The sequence below is a fragment of the Sinocyclocheilus anshuiensis genome, unplaced genomic scaffold (assembly GCF_001515605.1).
Source record: "Sinocyclocheilus anshuiensis isolate Anshui unplaced genomic scaffold, SAMN03320099.WGS_v1.1 scaffold1472, whole genome shotgun sequence".
NCBI lineage: Eukaryota > Metazoa > Chordata > Actinopteri > Cypriniformes > Cyprinidae > Sinocyclocheilus > Sinocyclocheilus anshuiensis.
The window spans coordinates 442,031-455,372 of NW_015542453.1; the positions used below are offsets into that span (position 1 = coordinate 442,031).

Genomic DNA, 13,342 nt, shown 5'->3' on the forward strand with positions numbered 1-13,342 from the left:
CCGACCATCACAGATGCCCAGGGAGTTTCTCCCGTCCACCACGCCGCCCGCTGCGGGCAGCTGGACTGCCTGGATTTTCTGGTGAATGAAGGTTGTTTCCCCTGCCACACTCGTATGAAGAACGGCGCCACGGCCGCCCATGATGCTGCTGCCACCGGGCACGTGCGGGAGCTGCAGTGGCTGCTGAGACAGAAGAAGTGTGGGATTGAGGTGAGTGCCATGATGTATCGAAAGATAAATGACATTTGACAGCTGGATGGGCTGCTGTGTCAGTTTCCTTTACTGTCAATTACACAGGTCATTGATGATGGATGTACAATGTGAGTAAAGAAGCACCTCTTTTATTAATATCACTGATGGTATAATAGCGTATCAGTATATTGAAAGGTCATTGTGATGCACTACTGACTATCCCCATAATTCAGACGCCTTCAAACTGGGTACTGGATGCTAATGTTCGTCTTTGTGTCCGACTGTGGCCTACAGGATCGTGATGGCGAGGGAGCAACGGCCCTGCACCTGGCTGCCAGGTTTGGCCATGCGGAGGCAGTACAGTGGCTGTTGTTTGAGGGAGGAAACACAGAGGCAGAGACGGATTGTGGAGCTCGACCTGTCCATTACGCTGCAGCCAGTGGAGATCTCACTTCCCTCAAACTGCTCATGTCCTACTCCCCAAGGTAAAGCTCACAGACAGTTACGCCATCCCTGATTAGCCAAGCACTCAACTTTTAGTACATTTCACATAACCAGTGTACTTTTAACCATCTTCTTAGAAGATAAGAAGAAGTAGTCATAATTTAAAGTATTGAACTGTTCTTTTAAAAAAGTGGCTGGTTGCAAATTACTGACAAAAAGTACATAACTATGTTTAAGCAATTTAAAGGGATAGTTCAGCATAAAGTGAAAAATCATTGACTCACCTTCATGTCGTTCCACACCTGTATGACCTTACTACTTCTGTGGAACACAAAAGAAGATATTTTGAAAAAAAATGTCTCAGTATTTTCAGTGGTAACCATTTGGTTACCAACATTCTTCAGATTATCTTCTGTTGTCTTCTGCAAAGTCATACAGAGTTGAAATGGCATGAGTAATAAAAATTCAATTTTTGAATTATTGAATTATCCCTTTAAGACACAAAAAACAATGAGGATGTTTGAAATCTCATTTAGGGTGAACATCAAACTTGAACAGATAAAAATGGTAAATGTTAACTAAAGAAAATTGAATTTAATTTGTTTATATAAATGAGTATAAAACAGGTTTCCTGAAATCTTGCCCTGGAGGGCCAATGCGCTGCAGAGTTTAGCTCCAACCCTGATCAGACTCACCTACCTGTGATTTTCTAATGATCCTGAAGACATTGATTAGCATGCTCAGGTGTGTTTGATTTGGGTTACAGCTAAACTCTGCAGGAAAGTGGATCTCGTGGGCCAGATTTGAGGATCCCTGGTATAAAAAATATATTGAAAAGAAAAGAATTTTTACTTGATAAAATCTTATTTAGATAAAACTATTTGCACTAACATTTTTAAGTAAATTTGACTGCTCCTGGTGTGTACAATTTACCTGTTATTGTCGAGTAAAATGTACTTATATTGAACTTAACATTCAGAAAGAAATTAAGTAAATATGACATAATTTTATTTAATTTAACATATAGAATTAATTAAAATCTACTTACCTAAGTTAAGTAAATTGATCAAAGATAATAAGTAACTTCAGCTTGGCCAGTAAAAGTTTGCATAATTTTGACTTAGTCAAAGCTCAAATGGCAATACTTTGATTTTATTCAATATAGCATTAAACCATGCTTTTAAAGTGTATGTTTTACTCAGAAACATCTACGTAAATAATACAATAAATATTATTTAGAAACCATATCTACATGATTAGTAAAGCGGCCCTCACCCGAACACAGAGACTTCAATACTTGGTACACAATACACAATGACAGTAGCATTCTGTGGATCGTTTTTTAGTATGAATGTGTCATTTTGAGTAGAAATTGAACTCCAGATGTAAGAAAATCACAGGTTACTAAACCTAACAACAAAAGCAATGATAAAACAGTGGAAATACAGCTGGAAATCAGCAAAAGAATCAACCGTATTATTCATGATCCAGTATATGATGGGAACACCAGTATCAGAAAAGTTGAGTTGGTTTTACTTCAAATGCTATTTTATGCTATTTATGCTTTAATTTCTACAAGCTTGAATTGAGTACTAATATAGAATTTACTTTGTTTTTTTAAATTACTGCCTGAACTAACTTTTCATGTAGAAATTAGATGTTTTTCTGTAGTATTTACTTCACCACAGAATCATTTTTATCAGTGTATTAAAGATCAGCATCATATAAATAAAAAAGAGGTGTATCGTTTTTTTTTTTGTTCAGTTCAAACCATCTGGATGAACTGTGTTGCTTCTGATATACGCCAATGCTACAAGTGACTGTCATGTGTGTTTACATGAGTCCACCTTGAGTCATGCTTAGACAAGTACACATAAAGACAGCAGCTTAGAGTCACGTTGCCATTTTTTGAGAGCTGCTGCTCATCAGGGAGGCTTTACTGTACATCTTATATATACCTTATACCTCTAACTAGCTACTAGTGATGTTACGGTCTTTTGAGCCGGTTCTCAGGAAGTAACCGATCGAGCCGGTTCACAAATCGAACTGATTCGAACTTTAGTTCCGGGTTGATGACGCAGGACGCACAGCCCGAAGTACCACGTCCAACTCAAAAAGAACCGATTGAGCCGGTTCAACCAACTGTCGAAGTTTGCCGAGGATTTATCACTACTAGCTACATTAACATGCAAATCCATAAGAAATCGGACTGATGGATGAATCGGATTGAAGGGCTGCTTTATAAACACCTCAGTCTATCTGACTGAACTTGAGCCGAGTGAAATTTTGATGGGATAGGAAGGGGTGGTGTAGATGTGAAATATTTGGATTAATCAAGCATATAAATGGTTGACTCAATTAGATTTAAAATACTATTGATTATACTTTGAAATTGTTAATGATACTATTGGTCCCCCTGTAATGATTATTTTGGTTTCTCCCATTTCTACTGAGCAACTGATTATATCTACACCTGTGACTAATTTTGTACTTGACACACTCTGAGGAAGGCTGGATGGCCGAAATGCATCAGTGTGCAGTGTTTTAGTCATTTTTAATGTTTCTAGAGTGAGCCATGTTTGAATAAAGGCTTTTTGACATTTTGGAACTGGAAGAATAGCCTTGGATCCGTAGTTTCTATAGATATAATTTTGAACCCAACCAAAGAGCACCTTCTGGGACTATTAAACGGAGGTCCTTTCAGCAAGTAGCGCTCCAAGATGTTTTCTTTGAGATACTATTTTCTCAATCGGATCAAAAAATATTTTTTGCACATGCGCAGTGCCATGATCCATATATTTACATACATTTTACATCTTAAGGGCCAGCCACACTACACTTTTCGTTCCATTTTCTTTATGAATTTTGCTGCGTTCCAAAGTGCAAGTTTGGTGAAAATCTGACCTGTGAATTTGTATCACATGAAGACATGTGACCAAGAGAAGATCAGCGTGACCTCTAAAACTGCAATGCTGCAGTAAAGAGTAGATTGTACATCTTTTTACATTTTGGATGTATTGTTTTTAAAAAGATGCCACATAAAAAAAAGATGCCAGAGTGTGACAAATCGATATATATGATATATTACGACTGTAGGTGTCAGTAGAAATTTTGCATGCTCAATGTCTAGTGCAGGGCTGTCCAAACTCAGTCCTGGAGGGCCGGTGTCCTGCGTGACTGCAGCTTTAAGAATGTGTCTCTATTTCTTGTCATCTTTCAAACTAGTCAGTTAAGGAGACTGAATAATTGCTAAATATTTGCTAAAATAGGGCTTCCGACATATATGTCAGGTGTCTTTTTAGTTATTATAAAGGCAAAAATGACATACAGTAACATTATTGCGGTGACTTTCTTTGGTTCTGAACGTGGTGACTGAGTGCATGCACTGAAGTTTTGTTCAGAATACATGTAATGCACATATTAACAATATGTGAATGGGGTTGTAAAGTTTAGGGTTCACATATAACTTTAAGAATGTGAAATCGGACTGACAAAAAATGAGTGCATGTTAACCAGCAGTGTGCAGTGCTGTTCTGAAATGAGGAGGCAAAGTCCTCACAAAGTCCTCTTTTTCTTTAGAAAAACGAGTGATTCATACACTTTTTAATGATATATTTTGTAGTATTGGCATTGTTTTATTTTTGTACTACAAATTTTTTCTCATCCAATTTTTTTTGAGGAGGCACTGCCTCCAAAGCCTCCATGCAGGAAACACCCCTGACGTAAACATACCTTACAATTCACTGAAATGAGCTGAGCTGTAAACTTGAAGTGGCTTGATAATTAATGTTGGTTAAAGAAGGGATGTATGTTATGTTGTTAGTTTATAGATGCAATGTCTAAAATGTGTTATTGGTGCAGGTGTGTGGACTGCCACACAGGAACTGGGGCCACTCCACTGTATTTGGCCTGTCAGGAGGGACATCTGCATGTGGTTGAATACCTGGTGAAGGACTGCCGTGCAAACGTCCATGTGCAGGCCAAAGATGTGTTGCATGCAGCTGCCCACATTGGACACTATGCCCTGGTGGTTTGGCTGGTGAGTTACAGCTGCTTCAGTCACTTTTTATTGAATATATTTAAGTATTATATAAGAGTTAACTCTAACTCTGTCTCTGATGTGGATCTTCAGGTCTCCTTCACAGATCTAGATCTGTCCTGTCAGGATAAGGATGGAGCCACAGCACTGCACTTTGCCGCTAGCGAGGGCCACCATCGCATTGTGGAGTGTCTTTTACTCATGGGAGCAAAAGTCCTGAAAGACCTCTGGGGTGGGACCCCCCTGCATGACGCAGCGGAGAATGGAGAACTGGAGGTGTCTGTCACCGTTCCTTTAGTTCCAATCACAAATCCTTATCATGAACGCTCAGAGGGTTATACATTTTAAGTAGTGTTTGAAATGCTTTCACATAGGTTTTGAATGACAGCTCTAATCTCTTGTTCCCTCAGTGCTGCCGAGTGCTGCTGAATAATCACATCAGTCCACTGGAGAGAGATTCAGATGGGTTTACTGCAGTGGATCTGGCAGAATACAATGGCTATCATGACTGTGCCAACTTCCTCCGTGATGCCAATGCTCATGTAAGATACTTAGTACTTTCTTCAGCACAACTTATTTAACTGAAAGCACATTTTTAATTAGATGTTTTTATTTTCGCTAATTTATATAGTTATCTTCATTGTCATGCAATTTTTTGAATATACTATATACACACTCATGTTCAAATTTTTGGGGGTCAGTATGATTTTAATTACAAAAAAAATTTTTTTGAAGAAGAAATTAATACTTACAGCAAAGATGCATTTAATCGATCAAAAGTGACATTAAGACATTTTTAATATTCCAAAAATAAATCCTGTTCTATTAAACTTTTTATTCATCAAAGTATCCTGAAAAAAAATCATGGTTTCCACAAAAAATATTAGCAGTTCAACAATTAAAATAAGATGAAATGATAATAAGAAATGTTTAAGCACCAAATCAGAATGATTAAAAAATTCAGCACTGCATCACAGGAATAAATTACATTTTAAAATATATCACCCTAGAAAAAAAAACTATTTAAAATTGTAATAATATTTTACAATAATACTGTTTTCACTGTATTTTTGATCACATAAGTGCAGCCTTTGTAAGAAATTTTTCAAAACCATTAAAAAAATCGTACCTTCCCCAAACAAAAGGTAGCGAGTATGTGTATATGAAATTGTGTGAAAATTAAAATAAAAGGGGAAAAAGAAAAATGTAATACAGAAAAAAAGTACAGAGAAATTAAACTTATACAATACAATACAAGTTTATTTGTATAGCACAAAAACAACTGGTGTTGACCAAAGCGCTTTACAAGGCTAAAAGAAACAGGCAATAAAGACACAAAGCATTAGAGAAACAATAAAAGTAAGATAAAAAAGCCTAAAATAAGATAAAAATAGAAGAGAAAAGCTTGAATCAAAAGATATTAAATGCTGATGGGAATCAAGGGATATTGAAAGCCACGGAAAAAAGGTACGTTTTCAAGGCGAATTTAAAATTTGACAAGGTTTGGGCGGATCTGATGTGAGCCGGAAGGCTATTCCATAACTTAGGCCTGATGACCGCAAAAGTGCGATCTCCCCTGACTTTAAGTCTAGTTCTAGGAGCATATAATAGATCAGAGTCCCCAGATCTGAGTGATCTAAACTGTGAAGGCGGATGTAGTAGTTCAGATACAATGAAAATTCTGTCAGTAATTACTCAGCCTGTCTTACTCACCATGTCCTTCCAACCCTGTAAGACATACATTCATCTTCGGAACACAAATTAAGATATTTTTGATGAAATCCAAGAGCTCTCTGACCCTGCATAGACAGCAAGGGTACAATCATGATCAAGGCACAGAAAGGTAGTATGGACATCGTTAAAATAGTCCATGTGACATCAGTGGTTCAACCGTAATTTTATGACGCTACAAGAATTCTGTTTTTGTGTGCAAAGAAAACAAAAACAATGACTTTATTCAACAATTCTTCTTTGCGTCACCCTCAGGCGCCATTTTGGAGAGTATCACGATGCATGCCTGTGCTTTTCCTGCATGTAAACAATGCATGAGTGTGGTACTCTCCAAAATGGTGCCTGAGAGTGACACGGAGGAGAAGAATTGTTGGATAAAGTTGCTATTTTTGTTTTCTTTGCGCACAAAAAGTATTCTCGTAGCTTCATAAAATGACAGAATTTTCATTGTTGGGTGAACTATCCCTTTAAGGTAAGTTATGGTTACTGTGTCAATGTTACACATTTAAAAGTCAAATTTACCCTACCTGGGTGAAAGTAAAAGTTTTTCCACATTTAAAAACAATATACTTAAGTATAGCAATTAAGTAGGCCTACTTTGATACCCATGAATATTGCATACATTGACAGCTGATGATGTGGATTTTTGGTAATACTTCACCTTGTGATAGCAAACTGTTACTGCCACCTACTGGCAAACACTCTGTTTCTCTAGCATAAATATACAGTATTTGAGCTAGTGAAATAGTAGCTCATATTGGCTGAGTCATGCTACAAAATAGAGGACAAGGCACAAATATTAAAGTGCATTTATTAAACCACACACTGAGTCATTCCCGCTGAAGAACCTCTCCATTATTTATCAGATATGGGACAGGATATTCTTCACAGGAACATCCTATTCAGAAGGCTGAACAGATACCACTAATCCCTTAATAATGAAGGCATTAATAATTTGATTATAATTTGATGCACATCTGCTGGGAGTAAAAGTGTTGACAAGTATTTGTTTATTCTTGTGGAGAATGCTGTCATATGGGACAATTAGAAAAAAAAAGTCTAATTGAATGAAATCTAATGATTTAGTTGTATATCCCTGGTCCTTTTCGTGCATTTTTAGAATGAATATTTAGTGTGGATGGACTCAAATGGATCACTTAAGTTCAGAAGTCCAGTCGTGAGAATTCAGTGATGCACAAGACGTCTGATACGGTATGAAACACCAATACGCTATACATAATTCGCGGAATACTTATACTTCAGCTCCACCTCCACTGTCACTCCAATGCAAAAGGGCATCAGATACATCATTGGTTCATAAATGAAGTGGAAACTATGCAAGCGTCAGCCTTTCTTTTGATAGCATAACTACGATGGCATATTAAAGGGGTCATATGATGCGATTTAAATTTTTCCTTTCTCTTTGAAGTGTTACAAGCTCTTGGTGCATAAAGAAGATCTGTAAAGTTGCAAAGACTAAAGTCTCAAATCCAAAGAGATATTCTTTATAAAAGTTAAGAGTCAACCACGCCTACCTAAAACGATAATATAATATAATATAATATAATATAATATAATAAAGAGCATGCATGAACTGCCTGTAAATGAATAGAATTGTTGTGATCTAATGCTTAACTAGAGTTGCCTGATCTGTTTCTGCTGCATATCTAATGGTCTGTGTAACTGATGTGTGTTGACCTCTTTGCTCCACAGTCGATTGAGGTGCATGTGACAGACAGAGAGGTATTAAGTGAAGCGCCTTTAAATTTGCGTAACGGCAAATCAGTTAGGGTTAGATACTAATGTGACACCTCAATAGAGATTAGAACTGTCTGTCCATGTACGTGTATCGATTCCCCATCAAGCCCTGTTCTTTGATCTTTGCCCTTTTGTGAAATTGAAGTAATTCTCTAACCACAGTCCAAGACATTCAGAAGAGCAAATAGCGTTCTGTGACTGTAGTGTTAGTTCAATGTGAGAAACACAAAAGTGAGGAATGTGTGGCAGTCTTTAGATGTTTAAACTTGTAAAGACAAACGGTTCACCTAATCCCACCCTTTAATTATTCATACTTTACTATGAAGACCTCCTGTCTGAGCTCACTGTAGTGTGCTGATCCTTAAGCGTTTGGCCATTGGATGGCTGGAGCTCTGATGTGATTGTGGCTGCTTTCAATACACTCAGCTGTTAGACTTGTGAAGACTTGACTGGAAAAGGCGTGTACTGTAAGTTATTTCAGATTACTTTATAAAAAACATAAACATCATTGTTTTACTTTTCTGAAGAAAAAAGGAAAAATCCTGCAGCATTGCATGGGTTTGTTTTATAATGTGAAATGTATTAATTAAATATGCATATAAATTGGTAGAAAAAACTCTGCCTAGAAAAAGATCTTTGAAAAAACCTTCAAAATAACTCAATTATAGTGTATTGCTTCTTGGTTCGAGGATTCATATGCTTTAAGAGTTTGGTGTCTAACACTAAAACTGTAAAATCAATATCAGGTAACAATACAACTGCCTTTGGGAAAATATTGAGCATATAGAAAATTATTTTCCATTTATTTTTTTCTTATGGAATAAGAAACAAGTTTAAAATTTAATGTTATCATGAAAGACCATATAAAAAGTATGACTAAAAATATTTTGTCATTACAGTGCGAGTAAGTAATGAGGTAATTGATGGAAACACACAGACTGACACATTCATCATGTTTAGCGCTGAGAACTAAATTTCATTTTGTTAAAATAAATAAATTAGCCCCTAAATGTCACACATTTTATTATACACAGCTTATGCATAATCTATAGTGTGTGAAGCCTCATTTAGTATTTGAAGTCATATTTTTGAGCATGTTCAGACTTAGCCGTCTTTGTGATGCTGCTCTTAAGTGCTACAGTCAACTCACACATCCTTTATCTTTGCATTACTACTTTAGTAACACTACTAGTACACTACTAACACGACTACTAATACGATCCAAACATGTTTTATGGTTGTCTGATATATGGATTTACACTACTTTTCAAAAGTTTGGGGTTGGTAAGATTTTTTAAATGTTTTTGAAATAAGTCTCTTATGCTCACTATATTGTGTTTATTTGGTTCAAAAACCTGCAAAAACAGTTATATTATTAAATATTATTACAATTTAAAAACACATTTTCTATTTTATTATATTTAAAAATGTAATTGAGGGCCATTTACAGTCTTCAGTGTCACATGATACTTAAAATATTATTTTAATACTGTATTTTCTTATTTATTGAAAACAGTTTTTTTTTTACTGAAACTGTGATACATTTTTAAGGATTCTTTAAAAAAAAAAAACAATACTTAAAATATAATTATTTTGTAATATTATAAATGAGCATTTTGATCTTTACTGAATAATTAAGTATTACTTTCTTTAAAAAAATCTTATTGACCCCAAACTTTTGAATGGTAGTGTATGAATACATGTGTACAGTACATATGACAAGGTTAAAGTATGTCCTAATTTTCTGCTGTTGCAATGTATGGCACATGTTATTATTAATGTTAAAAAAGAACTTAAGAGAGCTTTGTTTGAACAGAAAAAACACAGAACAGCAGGAACAGAGTTCACAAGTGGCCATAAGAGAAGTCAATCACTGCAATTGCAGGTATGGGTCATTTGAACCATCCGATCAGATGACTGAACTCTATAGGCAGTTTTCTTTTGTTAACTAAGTGAGAGGTCTGCTATATTAAACAGTTTGAGCTCCTGTTTCACTTTTCTCATGACTTTTTCCCCTCACTGGGGGCTGTTCACAGATCAGGGTGTACACTGTGCTTCAAGACCTGTATGTTGTGCCAATTACTAAAAGGAAATTGAGTTTAAATTTAGGAAATCACTGTTCTCATTACTTTACTTCAGCAGTCTGCAGACATTGTTCTCATAGAGGAGGAAAGGACCTTGTTTAGCACAGCTGACCCACACCAGGATATTAAGGACCTGTCCTGTGAACTCAGACATAGTGGCAGGATGGAAAATATCAAGGTGATGATTTTTAATTATGAACTGATTTTAAGCAAATGGGACAGGACACGCCTGTTCTTAATCGCTTTGGCTGTTTTGGTGTTCCTAGCAGCCGGTGAATGAAGTCCCTCCCCAGCCTCGTCCCTCTCCAGCATATCTGGATAACTTATCCGCATTACCGGCCTCCTCACAGGCTAAGAGAGCTGGAGCTGGAACCATTCAGCACATGCAAGTGGCCTCTACAGGTGAGAGTGCATGACCCTGCATGTGTTCGGCTCAGGCAAGACTATATATCTGTAACCGTTACAGATTTCTAACTGACAAAAAGGTCAACTTCAATAATAAACACAAATAAACTGAATATCTAAAGTTAACTAATTCTCTCTGTCTTTGGTGTATAGTTGTAACTTCATTCAACATGAGGAAACACCTTGAGGATGAGGAGACAGTTTTGTCCCATAAGTCCATGAGGTCAATGAGACAAGCAGGAATCACAGCGGTCTTCACTGGACAAACAATAAATGTATGTGCTAGCTTCAGTATTAAAAAAGTCATCCTGAAATCACAATTTAACACAAACATTTTAACATTTTCATCTGTACAAGATTAGCACTGTTTGAGGCACTGTTGTTAACTTGCCCTTCCTAAAAAAAAGGGTATTGGTGGTGTTTCGGGGAGAGTGTTACATTTTGAGATGTAAAATAGTTTGCAATGACATTTATTTTGATTTGAAGTGAGTGTGTTTCTTTGCAACTGAGATGGTATGGCGATATTGATTTCTATGGGTTTGTATGAATCTGTTTACAGAAAGGACAGAATGGAATTGTTCCACTTGAAGCATTGGAGGCAAATCTTGCTGACATTGATTCTTTGATCCCAACTCATGATGAGAACGGGAGGCCCATTGCTGAATGGAAGAGGCAGGTTATGGTGCGCAAGCTTCAGACTCGACTGCAGGACGAAGATATCCACAGCAGAAAAGTAAACTTCTCAACCCTTCCAACATAAAAGTCCTTGCATAATGTCATACAACATTACAATAAGAATTGTTTTCTTACACAGGACAACAGTGACCAACACATCGAGATGGATGGTTGGAGGTATTCCCAAGTCCACAATGTCATTTTTGGCCCCTTTGGAGAACTGCTTACTGAAGATGACCTGGTCTACTTGGAGGGACAGATTGAAACTATCTCCCTTCAGAAACAATGCCGGGCCTATGAACTAGAGCTTGCTCGACTGGCGGAGGAACTCAGGACCATCCTTCCTGCTCCCATCATTAATATCACCGTCAACACCCAGTGCCAGCAGCTCCCAAACATGGAGGAATCTCTGCCTCTTCCTGTGTGGTACAATCGTATCTCAAATATAGTAAAGAGCATGTCACTGCTCCTGACAAACCTCTCAGAAACAAACAGTGAGGATGGGATCAGTAAGATGCCAAACACAGATCTGGCATCGGTACTCACATACCAGCCAGAGTGGCAAAGTTCAATCAGGGGACGAAGGCAAAAGGTGGAAATGGAGATCCAGCAATCAGGAGTTTCTGTGAGAAATCTGAGGTCCAACTTTGAGGGTCAGATAGGAAACATCTACCCATTTTCTGGGTTTTTAATCAACACATCAGACACAAGGCAGCAAAAACGGACTACATCAACAAATCGTAAGGAGCAGCCAACTCAAAGCACTGACCTAAATCACATTAATGACAGTGGCATAAAGTGCCAAAAGGCACCAGGCAAAGATGCAAATAAAGTGATGGAGACCACCTGCTTGCGAAAGGAACGTATCGTTGTCCTCTTTTTGAGCCACTGGAAAAGGTCTGCGTATGCAATATCAATGCGAGCCAAGATGAAACAAGAGCTTGGCACTCTTACAGGAGAAGGAATAACAGCGCCAGTCTCCGAGCCAGGAAACAGATCACTGTATCATCTTTACAGGCAAAGAACCGCAATAGAGAAGATGATTGGCAACTGGAAACGCATTGCCTCAGGGGTCCCATCACGACAGATCCGGAGCCTCCAAAGGAAGCACGTGACTTACTCGCCCAAACAGTTCCTTCCTCGTGTGGACGGCGCTTCTGTTGCTTACGACAGCTTGACTCTTGACTTGTTCATGCTTGGCTATTTTCACATTCTTGAGCAGGACCTCCCAGCTGAGGAGCGCAAGATGAGGCACCTGCTATACTTTGAGGTGTTCGACCACGTGGGGAACTTTCCCTGGGAGTCCGAGACTTCCACCGGGCTGTCCTCAGGGAGATTGAGGCTGGAAGACGTGAGTGGAAAGATGGTTTTGAGGACATCAAAATGCAATACTTTGGGAAAAGAGAAAATGGGATATCTAAGGAATCTGTGAAGAATTCTAAAGCCGTGCCACAGGTTATCTTCGAGAATACCGTATTAAATGATGGAGGACATCCCAGCAGAGATGGAAGCATTGATTTCTCAATGTTTAGTAATGATGAAATTTGTAAATATATTGATCGCAGTTTCACCTTCTGGAAAGAGAAAGAAGCAGAGTTGTTTGATTTTTTAGGTTTTTGAATGCAGTGATGGTTTATACTGTATCTGAAGACAATATAATAGACAATTATTTTGAATTAAAAAAAATGACAAAAAAGATGTTTGTTACATAACATATGTTAATTAAGTGCTTTGTAATGCAGCAACCTTATATAAATAAATACCATGATTACACAATGATCATGGCCAAAAGAGTCTTAAAGCCATGCATTCCACAAATGTTTAAGTTTGCCTTTTCTCTTTTATAAATAAACCATTGTTTTGTATGAAAATTGCTGTTTCGTGAGATTAATAATTCCTGAGTCCCTTATAACTTCCTGTTACACTTTTTTTTTTTTGCACAAGAAACAAACCGACATTGAGTTCAGTACATAAATATACATGTATGGCGGTGGGTGAAATGTGTGTGAGACCC

At 37.4% G+C, this 13,342-nt stretch overlaps 1 pseudogene; it reads left to right on the forward strand.

Annotated features, from left to right (window-relative positions):
* Window positions 1–415: 415 nt before the first annotated feature.
* LOC107693694 (espin-like protein) lies at window positions 416–13,091 on the forward strand (annotated as a pseudogene).
* The last annotated feature ends 251 nt before the right edge of the window (window positions 13,092–13,342 follow it).